Source organism: Pocillopora verrucosa, chromosome 10, assembly GCF_036669915.1.
Source record: "Pocillopora verrucosa isolate sample1 chromosome 10, ASM3666991v2, whole genome shotgun sequence".
Classification (NCBI taxonomy): Eukaryota; Metazoa; Cnidaria; class Anthozoa; order Scleractinia; family Pocilloporidae; genus Pocillopora; species Pocillopora verrucosa.
Window position 1 is genome coordinate 13,143,670 of NC_089321.1, and position 16,347 is coordinate 13,160,016.

Genomic DNA, 16,347 nt, shown 5'->3' on the forward strand with positions numbered 1-16,347 from the left:
TAACGGTCCTTTTAGGTTTTTTTGTCTAGTTAGCGTTCGGTCGAGTCGATTTATAATAACCTAAAATAGATACTAGACACTAAGTTACCACTTACATTGTTACAATTGCAGTTACAATTACATTGTTTTATGTTATTTTATTTTTCTCGACCATGTGTCAAATAGATTCTTTTCTCTTAAGCCCAGCACGGAATATAATGCAGTCTTTTTAACAGTGCCGTTAAATTTAGTAATTATTTACTTACTGATATGAAAGAGCAGATAGGTGATTTTTTCGTCTCGAAACAGTCTAAGCTCAGGTTGTGAGAAACTTGGAATCGAGCACTTTTCGCCAATAGTATGTACCGCAGGTCATTGCTATGTAACTACTCAGTGGGAAACTTTGAAAAAAGGTTTTCTCGAGGCTCAAAGCGTAAAAATCACATTTATTAGAGCGCTTGGTCTGGTATTTCTTTTTAACGGAAAAAAGCCGTAGGCACCAAAAGCCAGTCAGCAAACTAAGTTATCAATACTGCCTTTCACCCTTGAAAAATTATCGGTATGAAGTGATAAATATTTACTAGACAATAAATCGCTTGAGGCGCTCATCGTTAATCGTTTTTGTGGAGAAAAGTTCAGGTGCGTGGAACAAGTTATCGGCACTGAGTAATTTGTGTTATCGTTACTGTGTGCTCCACAACTGAATTCAATTGCTGCAAAAGGTTTCATTCTACTTTATCATGAGGGCCTGTTTACATAGAGGTGGAGGACCCTAAGTAGGTGAGGTGACCCACTTAGGTGGGGTAACCCGCCTGTCCGTATAATTTCTTATATTATCTTGATCACGTTTACACGACAGGTGCGATGACCCGCCTAGGCGGGTTTCCCGGTCTGCCAGGTAGAGTAACCCGGTCAGCCGGAGTGACAATTTACCATGTAAATGTCTCAAGGTGGGGTAACCCAAGGTGGGGTAACCCAAGGTGGAGTCGCGTTCATAGCAAAAAGCTCAAAAGCGAAACATGCATGTTTTAAAAACGTTGGACATTTCTTAGCTGTTTAATGGCAGAAATCACCAGAAACTGCAAAGGATACACAAGGAGTGTAAAATGTTCACATTTCGGAATATTTAGCGTTGTAAATCGACAATATTTCGTTCCCAAACTATTCCGTATAACGTATTAGGTCAACGGGTTCTCGCGTAACCTAACACCGCGTAACACAACGCGTGACGCTTTCATGAATAAATACATATGTACCCGAGAATTAATCTTTCATCTTTCTCGAGATGTGAGCTTGGGACGCCTCTGCTCAAACTCCTTAATTTCAAGCGCAACAACAACCTCAAGAAACCTCACATTAGCAACCCGAGGTTGTAAGATTGTATGTAAACGCGTTTTTTTTTTCGACCACGGCTAGGCGGGTTACCTCACCTACCTGGTGTCCCCCACCCTCCGTGTAAACAGGCCCTTACTCTCGTGATTCCTTCCGTCAGCGATGGCCGAAACGAAAGCTTACAACGAATTTTTTTTCACTATCTCCGCCATAACGAGCATCCAATCGATTTTTTGAAAGATCAGGGAAGAGATTTACGCAGGAAAGCCCAAAAATTCGTTCTTGAAGATGGTGCGCTGTTTTTTATTGGTCAGGAAAATGGTCATCCTGAAAGATGGGTTCTCAGCCGAGACGAGCAGCAGCAAATACTGAAAGCTTGTCACTCTGACAAACTTGCTGGTCACTTCGGCCGTGACAAGACGAGAGAAAAGGTCTGTACTTAATTCAGTGATGCTTCTCTTGAACTTTAAAATTGTGGTTACAATTTAGTTGATCACTCTTAACTTTTGTTTTCCTGTCCTTCTTCCAGGTTACATCTCGTTACTATTGGGTTCGATTGTTGGAGGACTGAAATTGTCAAGCGTTGCGACCTTTGCCAGCGTACTTCAAAGCCTCGAAAAGACTGCCTAGCTATGCCTGATTAAAGTAAAGGAGACTGTGTGACATCGTATTGGTATCGAGCTGGTAGGACCTCTGCCCGAAACGTTCCGTGGCAATAAGTACTTGATCACCTGAACTTGCTATTTCAGCAAGTGGCCAGAGGCAGCTCCTCTTTAAGGGAAATCGGCTGAAGGTATGTAGTATCCGAAATTAATTGTAGAGTAGCGAGGTTTAAGGATATTTAGCACATGTTATTATTTAATTATTTACCACGTTAATTGTCAATCTATCAAGGACAGTAATTCAACATGCTCGCTTTTGAATAGGCGCGCAAAATAATCCTTCTGATGGAAATTCAGTTACATGATTTTCCTTGCGTGTAGCCTGTCACAAATATCAAAAATTTGCAACAATTTTGACGAAGCCAAAACTATTTTTTTTGGAAAATGTAGCAAAGTTACTAGATATTGATAGCTTTTTTTTTATGCTTGCTTGAGTCAAGTTCAAGCTTGGTTTAAACTTGACTTGCTCTAATAGACAAATATTCATCGGTCCTCTAGGTGTAGCGGATTTCCTGTACAACCTGATCACCAGATACGGAGTGGCGAAAATTGTGATGTCCGACTAAGGCCAATAATTCGTCAACAGGGTCAACGAGGAGCTGTTTAAGTTGTGTGGCACGGACCACAGGATCAGTGCGGTGTACCACCCGCATGGTCTTGATGAAATAATGAATCAGACGTTAACGTAAACGACAACCAAGATGACTGCGATGTGTGTTGAAGGCCTAAATGTAATAACTGTCCTAAATGTAATAAAGTCCTAAATGTAATAACATTTGGTCCTAACTGTGATAAGCCTCCGATGTAATTGTTTAACTGCGCTAGTGCATTGTTGTTATAGCGGACATCCACATTGAAGTGACAGCTGTTGCACCAAAGAATCCTATGACCAATATTGATGGCATATTGCAGGCTCGCTGATATTAATCAGCGTTTTTTTATTTGCTAAAGACAAAGGTTGAGAAGCATTTGGTACAAAGCCTTATACCGATATGCTTTTGGCACCAAATTGACAGACGTAAAAACAATTAGAACGCTGACCAATAGCTCTCTTTATGTCATTGGTTCAGACTCTTTTAATTAGTGCAATAGATTTTGACGATATTCTTATATGATCAGTGCTGAAGTTAACACTTCGTGAACCGAATTGCAAGGAAAAGGAAGTCCACTGACCTATACGTTGGACAAATTCCGGGCTCGGAAGTGCATTTTTTGCATCGTCTTCCCTTGACAGATTTGTATGGGTCTGCACGTAATATATTCATCTTTGCTGTTGACCAAGAGTGAGGTCAAAATGGCTGGGTATTGGTCGAGTTCTTTTTCTTTTCTTTTTTTTTTTGTTTTGCATTTTTATGGACTAAGACGAAGTCTCGGTCCATAAAAAAAATAACAACGAGGCTAATATCCAGCCATCTTGACCGAACAAGCGTGGTCGAGAGAGAGTTTATATTCTCTTAGCTTAATCAATAATGGATTTATTGTATAGAGAAAGATTTCGCTTCAATAAGAATTTAGAATGACTTATTTCGAGAGCCGAGAGCGAAAGCCGACTGTGTTTGTAGCACAATAAACCTAGGAGGGTCGTTTAATATTTTCTAAATATATGTCGACATCGTCCACAAGTTACGAACTTTGTAAGTTTTCTTGCGCGGGATCTATGTAGGCAATCCCAAGCGGGCAAGATAGGCCTATCTTGCCTTGCTAGTGCGCTTAAAACAAGATATTCCAACGGGGCCACTTTTCGCGTAAGTGTCACTCATTTCAAAATTAACGACGTCCTGCTCTATATGCATTTTATTTGCATAATTCTCGGAAATTTCTCCTTCTCCTGGGTCATTTACATCATATTATTTTTTACTACCGTCGCTGTGATCGGCAACTTGTTCCAAGCTCACATATTATTCGCCTTGGTTCTCAGCAAAATGCCCAAGGTACACAGTAGTTGCTGAAACACTTGCTGACGGATTGAACGCATGCTGTCCACCAACTCTTAGAGAAGAAACTATTTGGATGTCGATGTTACACAAGTTTGCTGCTGCATACAGCGTAATCTGATCCCCATAGGTCTCATCGCGCGCCATATGAGTTATATAGTCAGCAAGCGACCTCATTATTTGCCATATGCTCCAAAAGAGGGAAGCCGTTGTATTCGAACGGATTACTTGTGCTCTACTATTTCTTTGCTTATGGTTTCAGGAGATCTCAAAATTCCCATTCTCTTTGCCTGGTACAATAGTTCAGCAAATTGGCAATTGCCACCTCCAGGAGGATTGTAAAGCAATTTAAAACCCTGGTCTTCAATAGCCTGTGCATGATCATTACTTCTTATGGGCATGTAATACTTTTTTTAGGGGTCAATTTTTTTTCTTTTAAGACAGCTTGGCGCATTTTTGTTTCTGTTTTCCTCACTCTAGTTTAAGGCTTGTGATAACGTTCACAGAGACCCATTTCCTTTCTTCCTTCCCTGAAAGTGGTGAGGTGTATGAAACATAGGTGCGCAACTTGATCTTTCGTTTCTCGATACGACCCTCCGTCACATGCTGTTTATTCGATGGTTTCCCTCTCAAACGTATATACACTTTTCCTCCGCAGCTGTAAACCGAGGGCGGATTTAAGCGAAGTTGCGTTCGCTGCATCCGCTTATTACATCTACGCGTGGCTTTTTTAGCTCGGTTTCGTAATTTCAAAGCTTGCCGTGAACGCCGGTAACGGTCATTCTTAGTTGGGCGAGCCCTCCCAGCACTAGGAAGGATTTCGTCTTGTAATGTGCTCTCTCTGAAGGCGTTACAATTTCGTGCAACGTATATTTCGAATGGTGTTTTGTAAGCTATCACTTCCTTGGGATCATTATTTAGAATTCTTTGATAAAGAGGGAGCTGTTTCTCCCACTTTACACCGTATTGACCTATCTTTTGAAGGTCATATTCCATCTTTGATCTTAGTGCCCTATGATAACGTTCTACCTTGCCTTGTGATTGGTTATAGCGCGGACGACTGTCAATCAATTTTATATTCATGCGATCGCAAAGTAATTTCAAGGCTTTCTTGAACTCCCCTCCTTGGTCGCACTGGATTATTTCTGGCGATCCATACTCTATATAAATACATTCCAGTTTAATTGCAATTACTTGGCTTGATTTGCTTTCCAAAGGACGAAGCCAAAGGAAATAGCTGAAAACATCAATCACTAATAGAACGTACCTCCACAAATGTCCATTCATCTTCACGGATCCTTTTCTGCTCATATCCATCAAATCTATTTGGTGCCTGGCATGAACGTCTCTGGCTCTGATGGGTTTCAGTTTCGCCCTATTAAGAAACTTAGCGTTGTGGCGATGATGACGTTTGCCTATGTTTAGAACAGTTTGCATTTTAGCTCGACTTACTCCTAAAATTTTGCTGGGCAGGCAAATCTTTGTTTTATTGCCAGCTTTTTTGAAACTGGAAAGTTATGCTCTTTACGTGCATGTCATTCTCATAGTGCCGATTCAGTAGAAGAAAAGTCCGATTCAGAGTGAGTTCATGCTACTTTATCTAATGTCTGATCGTTAAGGAAATCAGTGCGTCGAGCAACCCCTGTTTCCTTAATTTTTTTTTTAATTCTTTGACTGATCAATTAGCATATCCCTTAAAAAACGGCTCACGCGATTAGATGTACTCACATCTCAGAGAGAGCAAGTACACAAATTTTTGTGCGAGTTTTTGAGGACCGGGACATCATTTACAGCCTTCAACATAAACAAACATTTTTAATGTTCATCATATCTCACTTGTGTGACTGTTTCCGGCCTCATATGAAACGTAATAGAGTAACAAGCATGCGTTGAAAAGACTTGTTGCTTATTTCGAATTACAGTGCCACCTCATCCATAGGAACTTTTTTTTTAGTAACAAGTGACTTTTAATTTTGGTGCCCAAAAAATTTGCGTCGGCGAGCTCGTTCATGACATGCTCCAGATTTTTGTTTAATGTCTGCATTGTGATTGGCAATCTGAGCCGATGATTTGTGATGATGTGTTGGTCAGCAGCTTCTTTGCATTTATACCTGTTAAATGTACGTAACTGAGTATATAATTTGATGCAGACACATGCAATACCTAATCTGTTTGTCGGATTTGTTGCGTGCATTTCAAGATCAAGAAAACATAATTGTCCCAGTTATGTTCTCTTGGGGAGAAAAATTATTTTGTCCATATTCATATACTCACGAGGATATTCGAGAATTTGAAAGTAATAACTCTCTAGAGGCCCGAATTGGGAAACAAAATGTGCATGGTAACAAGGTTTATTCAGGCATGGAAAGACAAAAAATGTATATCGAAGCCTGCAAATTGTTCGACCTACAAGTCAGCAGACTCCCTTGTCCAAGTTTGCAATTTGGTTTATGACTTGTTAACTCCATCACTAATCACGCAAGAATAACGTTGTCAATTTTTCCAAAATTTATTGTACTTTAGAGTCTGAGTCAGTGATATATGGAGAGGTTTTGGTCAGCGTACTTATTGTTTTGCCAGCTGTCATTTTATTCCATTTGTTCATTATTATAACGGTTTACAGCCAATGCCTCTCGACTGATAGCGAATAAAAAGATGCTAATTGACATCAGCGAGCCCGTAATGTGAAATGTATATTGGTCTGCGGATTTTTTGGTGCAACAGCTGTCACTTCAACGTCTCAATGCGGATGTCCGCTATAACAACAATGCACTGAAGGAGTTCTATGATTGCATTGGAGGCTTATTGCATTTAGGACTCTATTACATTTAGGACAGTTATTACATTTAGGCCTTCAACAATGTGCACATCAAGTCCATTCTGTTCGCCTATCGAACCAATAACAATGACTCCGCCAAATTCACACCGTTCGAGTTGATGTTTGGCCGTGCACCCGTTCTACTCATTGAGACGGAAATCAGGTCAAAGCCTAGCAGTACTGACTCACTCTCTGACAAAATTGGAGATCCAACCGCTGATTTAATGAGAAAGTTCGTATCATGACGAACATTCGAGACCAGGTGAAGGTTCAGGCAATAAAGAACATTGAAAAAGCACAAGAACGGCAAAAGAAGTCATAGGATGCAAAGCAGCAACCACTAAGATTCAAGGAGGGCGACATTGTGTTGCCGAGAAACTTACGGAACGAGGCAATAAAAGGAGGCAAACTGGAGCGGGCGTGGTCAGGTCCTTATACCATCAGCAAGGTGTTACCAAAGGGTCTCTACAATCTCAGCTCGGTACTGAGCTGAAAACATCATTTGACAGCTCAAGACTAAAGATCTACTATCATTCGGTACAGTCACACCTAAATACGAACACTTAGATAGAGATGCCTTTGAAATCTAGTGCCGACAAAGAGGACAAAAATCCTTCGACAAAACTTACCAAGTCTGTTAAAGTTTATGTCCTTGAAAAAGATCGTAATACCATTCTAAGCAAAGGTCGCCTTGACGACAACTTTATAAATGAATCACAAAACATTTTAAAGAAGCAATTTCCGAACATTGGTGGCTGGAAAGATACGCTGCTCTGTCAAACATCGTTTTCTGCTGTTTCTGAAGAATTTGTCCAAATCACCACACTAGGAAAATAGTTGGATTTTTTCAACGTCGATCAACGAACATTTTCGGGTTTACGTCAGTTCGCCCAACGAGGAATGGTTGGACTTGAGCTGCGAGGTACTTAAGACTGCCCCGGAGGGCGAGTGGCTCTGCACTGTCTGCTGACCGCCAGACTCTAAACGACTTCGTAATTGTTAAAGTGTTATTTCGGATCCCTCAACAGTTAATAATCATTAAAATTTGAAAATAAAATTGAGTTCGATGTGGTAGTCTCCACTACTGTTAAGACATAGACGTTGATGTTGATTTGCATTTGAAAATAAGCTGAGAGTTCCAATAGTTCAGAATAGAAACATTTTTATTTATCATAGGCTTTGTGAACGACTTGTAGTAAGAGCAGCTACTTCGTTCTTGTTCAATAACTGTTTAATGCTATTTAATTAGAAAATCAGACTGAGTTATTCTTGTGACTGGACGCAACAGTCTCCACTATCGTTATGAAGTTTTGTACCAATGTTGATTCGCAGACAGGACGAAATCACATGTTTCCGTATTTCTGAAACGTGGCGGAAACATGCAACTCCATGTTTCCGTTATGTTTAACATGCACAAAAAGTGGTCCGGTTCCGTTGTATACGCAGCAACGGAAACGCGAGAAAACGTCACGAAACCGGTAACGGAAACACAGGTTATCCGTCGTGTTTCCAGAACGGTTTAACATGCTTCTGCCACGTTTCCGTTTACGGATTCTTGCAATTTCGTCCTGTGGCATCAGAATAAGCAAGGATTTATTACAACGATTCCAATAGTTCGAATGCTGTAGTTTGTTCGTATTTAATTCCTACGTATACGGTACGACTCGCTATAAGAAATTCGGCAGAAATGAAACAAAATGGCTGTTTTTCTTTATCTTTATTGAGGAATGTTGTTTTGTCACTGAAAAGAACATCGACAAAAAGCTTCCAAATACAATTAGTTACCAAATATGACACAAACGATGCTTAAAAGGAAAGTTTGATAAAGGGTCCAAATCTGCGAAGGGGGTCCACATCCGCTACCGGATTTTGACTGGGGGTGTCCATATTCGGAATGTTTAAGTCGTGCCGCAAAGTTTGAGTCGTGCCGCAAAGTTTAAGTCGTGCCGAAAAGTTTAAGTCGTGCCGGAAAGTTAAAGTCGTGTCAAAGTTATGAACTCCATATTTTTTAACTAATTTTTTTATTTTTTTGTTTTGTTAAACTGATCTAAGTCTCTTAGTATAAATGTACAATTGGCCTTGAGCTATTGTATTTTTTTTTAATTCCATGCTTTCGCAGATCTATGGCATCGTTCAGGAACGTAAATAATTTTCTTTTTTCTTTCCATTTCCCAACGATACTCATTTTTCAATGAGCCTTTTCAGCGTAGCTATGCTTTTGTTAATGCTGTGATATTTGACTAAAAGTTCAAGTAATTTATCATTAATAAATCACTTGTTCAAATAATTACGAATTGCCCTTTGGGCGCGAACGGTTTCAAAAGAGCAGCACTGCAACTTGGTATACCGAATTCTAAGCAAGAAGCTGTAAATTGAACCCCTGTGACTAAGAGAGAAATCTCGCTGCATGACTCATGCCAGAATACAGTCTCGGAATTTTATAATTCACTAAAAGATACATATGGTCATGGCCCGTATTTTTCGGGAATACCGGAATACGGTAGTTAAATATAAGCAATTTCCTTCGTATCTCAGGAAAAAAAATTTTCGTGTGACCGCAATGTTTTAGTTTTCTCTTCTACGAATAAGCAAATGCTGCTCAAAAATAGCGATAGGGATTGTGTTTAAGCTCATATAAATATTTTATATATCCAAAAATAGGTGTTAGGATATACAAACACGTGTGTTTGGAAATCAATTAACAAAGGAATGCGACATTTGAACAAATGCTCGTTCGATTGTTCGGAAGAACTTTGTAAGGCAGAATTTTAGGGAGAGGCTATGCAGGTCCTCCAACCTTTTCTTCAAGACTTTGCACGCTTTGAACACACTCCCCGGCCAGAGTAAAAGGATATGATTTTTTTCGCGTGCAGTTTGCCAATTTCGGAAAACATGAACAGCCCACTTCTCTTTGTACTGTACTGACTTTTGGTCTTCGAAAGTTCGAGCAAAGAAACTTCTTTTTGGCTTTATTTGGTGGTCGAAACTGGCAAGACTTATCCCGGCATAGCTGCTTATTCCACTTTTCAAAATCGCAACAGAGGAGGTCAATGCAAAGTGCCACTACCTCTCATAAAAAGCCGCACTTGTAAAAACGCAAAAAAAATATTTCATCGCACTGCCTAACAAATCTGTTCATGTTTAATGAAACAAAAGAAAGCAAAAACTAAATACACGCCTGATCGTTGTTTTGCTTTTGTGTTTATTACTAATAGATTAGACCCTTTGGAGAAGCCATTCTATAAACTCGGGCTTCGTGTTTCATCAGGGTTTCTAAACCCTCCAATACAATAAAAGTACTCGGCCGCCGCCTCGTTCTTTCATCAGTTTCCTCGTGTTTAGAAACCCTGATGAAACAGTCGCCTTCGTGTATGAAGCATAAGTTTTGCCTTATAAAGGATGTTGATGAAAGCAATCAGTCATCATATCGGTCCATTTTTTCTCCACTAAATTAGACTGCGTAGCCATTAAAATTGACATCGATCTAGTTTGCTTAGTTTCTCTCGAATGTGATCGAAGTTTATCTCAACTTTTCATTGCTAAGTCTTCAACCAATTTAATTGGAACGGTACCTCAAACGTATTGACGGTTATTTATATAGGTTTTTGAAGCGAAATAAGAAAGGTTTGCGAGGCAAGTGTTGACAAGTTTTTGCGCGGAAGTTACCCTTAATTCTTACTTGAGATTATTAGAGTTTTTCCGAGTAAAAGCTTTTGATTGAAAAATCTCCTATTGGACGTTTTGTTGTAATGTATTGGTGAGCATTCTTAGTTGTTTGTTTGATTCTTGTCGCCGGTGCGACAAAATATAGGGCTTCTTTGAATATTCAGCAACACTTCACTTCAAGGCATGTCATGAGTTATTCAGAGTAAACCTTCATTTCTTTGAGAGACAGCCAGAGCCAAAAGCTGTTTCCACAATCCTTCGTCTTTTAAACGTAAGTAATCAGTGAGGTTTTCTCATCCACAGGTATATTCTCATCAAAATCAAAAGGGAACTGAGATTATTTATATTTTACTTCGTAGTAATTCTCAGTTTGCTTGCCTTCCTCCGTCTGAAAGAAGATAAATGTAGTTGGCTGGGATACTAAATCTTTGTAGTTCTCAATTTAATTGCGCATAGTCTTACAAGTCGCGCACTGTACGCGAAGTATAAAAGGGAGAAAAGAAAAAAAAATACATAAAGAAAGGAGTAACAAATACCAATCTGTTAACAGCAATTTGTTTGTTTTGTTTTTTCTTGTTTGGGTATTCGAGACTAGCATTTTGCTTGCACTTTGGACTATAATTTGAGAAGATAAAGAAAATTCGTGAGGATGCGACCTCATAAAGAAAAGCAACAGCCCTGCTTAATCAGACATTTCTGCGATAAATAACCCTTGGTTTTGTTTCTGTTAACTTTTATTTATGTATCGAATACACTTGGAGTTAGGAAAATACTTCTGTTTTTTAGGTAAATTAGTCTTTTATTGTAACAACACCTCGCGGAGGTCAATGCTTGGAAAAAAATTACGCACTTTTTTTCAGTTTGAAAAAAATACATTTTTCAAACTGAATACCAAATGAACGGCTCAATTTTTTTTGTACAATATTATCTATAATGAAAGTGAGAAGGGTAAAGCGTGGCTTGTAAGAGTGTAAAATCGACCATGAAAACTAGCATGCCCAAAGCCATTTGTTTGATTGATTATTCTTTTGAGTGTTTGCGCGGTTTTTACTTAATTTAATATGCAAATATTTATGTGTCTTTTGAGGGTTTACCGGAAACGTATGAGGAGGGACTAACGCTCGAGTTATCAGCCTTTGAAACTCTTTACAGTGGCCAATTCGAAACATCAACTTAGTTGATAAAAAGGAAAAAAATGTTTATATATATATATATATATATATATATATATATATATATATATATATATATATATCTTTACTTCCACCGACGAAGTACCACATTAGTTTATGAAAACTTGTCCCTCTTTATTATAACAATTAGTTTAGTTAATAAATATCGCCTCTAAGTATTACAGTGTTTTCAATAAGATTTGGAGTACGTGGCTAACTTGGTAAGGCACCCGCCGGAGGATAGTATGAGAAACGATTTCTTTCTGGTTGGCTCAGTAGTTCCACCAAGAACAAACTGGCTTCAAACGAAGTTTTCGGTGTTAAACTTCGACAAACAATCATTAAAATTAATATTAGTCTTCTTTGTTACAATTGTTTATCTGCTCGTTTTATTTCTGATCAAATCTTTCATTTGCTGACATGCAAACCTGCTGCCTGAGTTTCCCAAAAGGTCCTCTGAAAGGACATAGAGTTACTGGTTACCGACATTTAGGTCAGTATGTTCTCGGAAACTCAAGACCTTTTTTCGTTTTTTGCTGGAAATGGGTAAAAGTTGCCCAAAGTAACTCTTTAAGATCGCGAGGTGTTTTAGGTCTTACTTTGTGAGTTTGTTTGAAAGCTTCCAAAAAGTCACAGAAAGATCCAGAATGTTGGTAACCATCCAAATCTGCATACCAAACACTTTCAGCAAGCAGGGTACAAAAATAATACAAGGAAATATTATGTGTGTATCAAATTTCCACATGGACATGTTCGGAAACGTTCCCAAATTTTGATGCTACGATCCAAACCTTTGTTCTTCTGGCCAAGGCGGATTCTATCGTTTTCCCTCCGTACATCACTTTTTGACTCACAGTTGCTTATTGTTTACAGAGTTTTCTTCTGCTTGCAATTGGAAACAAGCTTCTCAGTCTCCGGTCCTGCCAAGAAGCGCAGAACACATTTTTTGTGATCCAAGTTATTCTTTTATTTATTTATTTATTTTTTGCCGTTTTTATTTTCACGGAGGGAGAAAAGGAGGAAAGATTACTACCGGTATTTGAGGCAATGAATCATAGAAATCTTCATTATCACACAGCCTTACAAGCTGTGCACTGAACGAGAAACAAAAGTAGAAATAGCTTTACCTAGAAAGATAACGTGGTTACCGTCTGTCAATTTGTGTGGCATGCGGTCTTTTCTCACAGTCAAGATGAATAGAGAATATAATATATTATAGTGAACTACACATTTACAGTATCCATTCTAATCTCTTTCTTGTTCATCTCGCGACTCTACTGTTCAAACGACCACCAAAACAGCCAGACAAGCTGATTATTTGTTCGGCAATGTTTTATTGTTGCTATTTAAGGGAAAAGGAAAAAAATATTTCTCGTGTACCCCTTGAGAATGGGTGTGATGAGGAGGCACAGGTTAACCCCCCTCCCTCTATGCGTTCATGGCCCTCTTAGAGTTTATACACACTCGTGAAGTTGAAATAAATAAGATGACTACGTAGATTCAGCTAAACGTTGACGTCCTTTGTACACAAGGTCTGCATACTTTCAATTGGCTAATCAGTGGCAACGTAGAACGTATTTTTTGTGATCTTAGTTTTTCTCGGCTCCTTTTTTCATTGAGTGAAACTAAAGATATGTGGTAGTGAATTCCAAAAGTTCTATTTATTGGGAAAACCTTAGGACTAATTTGTTATTCTCGTCTACTGAAGTTTTTATTATTACCGATACAGTCCACTAATAATGTTTATATAGGGTAATTGGATAAATCAGTCAGCCAATGAATTTTAACTGTTCCCACGACTCGTGTTTCTTATCAGATGGTAAACATTCGTCGAGCCGTCGATTTCTTCTCAAAAAAAATTCACTTGCTCCTGTTCTGGTTTTCACAGGAATTGCAATTAAATTTTTTTTAATAAACAGTTAGACACCTAAGTGTCCAATGGCTATGTTTGTTTCTGTCTTCGTAGTCCTCGGTTATGCGTTTGCATGTTAACGTAACGATTTTGATTCTAGTCAGTTTGTTATTGACAAGCACTCTATTTTAACAATCTCGATTTTCTGGGCACTAAACGAGAAACAAAAGTAGGGATCGTTTTATATAGAAACATGACGTAGTTACTGTTGCTCTATTTGTGCAACGACCTCCCCATTTGTGTACTTTTGTCTCCGGCTTGTGGCTTTAAATCATCATCATGATCATCGTCATCTTTTATTTGCCTTATTTACACAGTACAAAAAATTTATCTTACAGCGGTTATAGCTAGAAGGCGAGGAGACCCAGGAAGCCACCGGACTTATGGGAGAGCCGCCTTGCTTATATTATTAAATAAAGTAAAGAAAAGTGCTGCGAATGTGCGGCTAGGCCAATTCAGTGATTATTTAAGTAAAAACCCTTGTATTTTCGTCTTGAAACTAAGAAGGTTTGACGAACGAGTGACTGAAACAGAAGAGAATTTCAAATTTTAGGACCTTGGTAGAGAATTGTGAAATTGCTTGAGATTTGTACGGCACAAATGCGTTTGATAGTTACTGGCTGTTCTGGTACCGTAGTTGTTCTTTATATTAATTGAGAGCTTATTGCATTTTAGCCAAACATGAATATTTTGCAGTTCATCGTTAAGTACGAATTCTAAGCAATTTGGGTTTGAGTGAGAATAAAAGATACTGGTGTCATCACCGAAAAGCAGAGGGTCAGTTAATTCAGAGGCATTAGGAAGGTCATTTATGTAAGGGGAGGTCATTTATGTTCTCATGTTCTCCCAACATCTAACGCGTGGTATATTGCGCCGGTTACTCAAGTAAACAGTGACTTTTCTGCGTGATCGTTTATACGCTTCATCTTTCCGTTACTCTCAATTGGCATAGAAATTAAATTTTGACAGTCATCATGCGGTTATCGCAGTTCAATTCATGCCATGGCTCTTTCCTCAGAGCCGCAGTTTTAAAAGTGAAATGGAATTTCGCATCAAAGTCTTATTATATCTCTTGATTGCAAACCCTAAGCATCTTAGAACAATTTTACCAGACAGTGACAGATTGACAAGAACAACAAAACAGGGTGGAAATAACGAGTGTAGCGCGGTTTTTACAAATGGTTGTATGCGCGATTTTTCCTAATTATATGTGCAATTTTTTTATGTTTGAGGGTTTACCGGAAACGTCTGAGGAGGGGCTAACGCTCGAGTTGTCGGTCTTTGAATTTCTTTACGGTGGCCAATTTGAATTATCAACAAAGTTTAAAAAAAGGAAATCATTTTGTTATACTCTCCACTGAAGCAGCACCATAGTAGTTTTAAGAAACTTGCCTCCCTTTACTTTGACATTTAGTTCAGTTAATAAACGTTGCCTCTGAGTAACAGTGCTTTCAATAAGATTTGGAGTACGTGGCTACCTCGGTAAAGCACCCGCCGGTGAATGGTATGAAAAACAATTTCCCTCTCTTTGGCCCATTGGTTCCACTGCGAACAAACCGGCTAAAAACGAAGTTTCGGTGTTATAAACTTCGGCAAACAACCATTAAACATTAGTCTCCCTTGTGACAATTGTTTATCTGATCGTTGTTATTAAAGATATGCGGCAGTGAAATCCACAAGTCTTATTATTGGGAAAGCCACAAGATTATCCTATTATTCTCGTCTACAAAAGTGTGCATTATTACTAAGGCATTCTAAAAAGTCACATAATCATATTTGGCTAACCAGTAACCATTAGATCACGTTCTCCTTCGCTTTCTACGGCAACTGCAGATTTTTTTGTTTTGTAAATTAACAGTACGTTAGATGCCAAAGTGTTCATTGGCTGTCTTTGTTTCTGTCTTTGTAGTCCTCGGTTAAGCGTTTCATAACAACTTAACATCTGTGCAAAAATATTCCGAATTTGATTTACGTGGCGTATTATGGCGCGATATTTTAACAAGTTGAGAAGACATAGTTTGAAGCTACACTGGTTTGCAGATTTAATGAATGTAACCGAAGAAGTTACAATTCATAGACCCAACGTTTCGACACTCCTGTCTAGTGCCTTCATCAGGGGTGATCTAAACGCTGCAACAAGAGGTCCTTTTATATGATCACTAATTAGCGGCCTTTTTTCTGACGAGGTGTAAATAGGCGTCAGGAAGCAGACCGCCATCGTCACGATTTAAAGGAGCGTGGGCGGAGTTAATGTGCCAAGCCTCCAAACAAAGGCGCTGGTGGTAACGCCGATTAGTGGTGATAATTTTAGAATTATCCCACCCAATTGTATGGTTGGTTAGGCAAGTATGCTCCGATAAAGCTGAATTTTCCTTTTTGCAAAGAAAAACCGCTTTTTGGTGCTCTTTTAACCGTGTACCAAACTGGCGTTTGGTCTGTCCGATGTATTCGTTATCACAGTCATTGCAAGGAATAGAATAAATGGCGTCGGTTCGTTGTTCTTTCGTGACAGGATCCTTAGGTTTGGCGAAAATATGCCCCAAAGTCTGAAAAGGTTTTTGAGCAACTTTAACGTTGTGGCTATTCAAAATTCTCTTGATGGGTTCAGTAACACCCTGTATGTAAGGAATAACAGCAAAACCAGTCGCTGGTTCCCTTTCATCAAGAGCGTTACTATTTGTGACTGGTTTTTGGCAGTTACGGAGAAAAGTTTTTGTATAGCCATTTGCCTTTAGGACATTGGAAACATGTTTCCTCTCCTCAGCCTTCGAATCGAGTGATGATGAAGAACTGCTGATGTTTTATTTGTCCAAAATTATTTGATGTTTGAGGCTAACACAAAGTTACTTGAAAATTATTTTAAGTAATCGAC

At 38.9% G+C, this 16,347-nt stretch overlaps 1 protein-coding gene across 5 annotated transcripts in view; it reads left to right on the forward strand.

The window, feature by feature from the left end:
• The window catches only part of LOC131773091 (uncharacterized), a 176,258-nt gene that overhangs the window by 118,478 nt on the left and 41,433 nt on the right, over positions 1-16,347 (forward strand). The window lies entirely within an intron of this gene.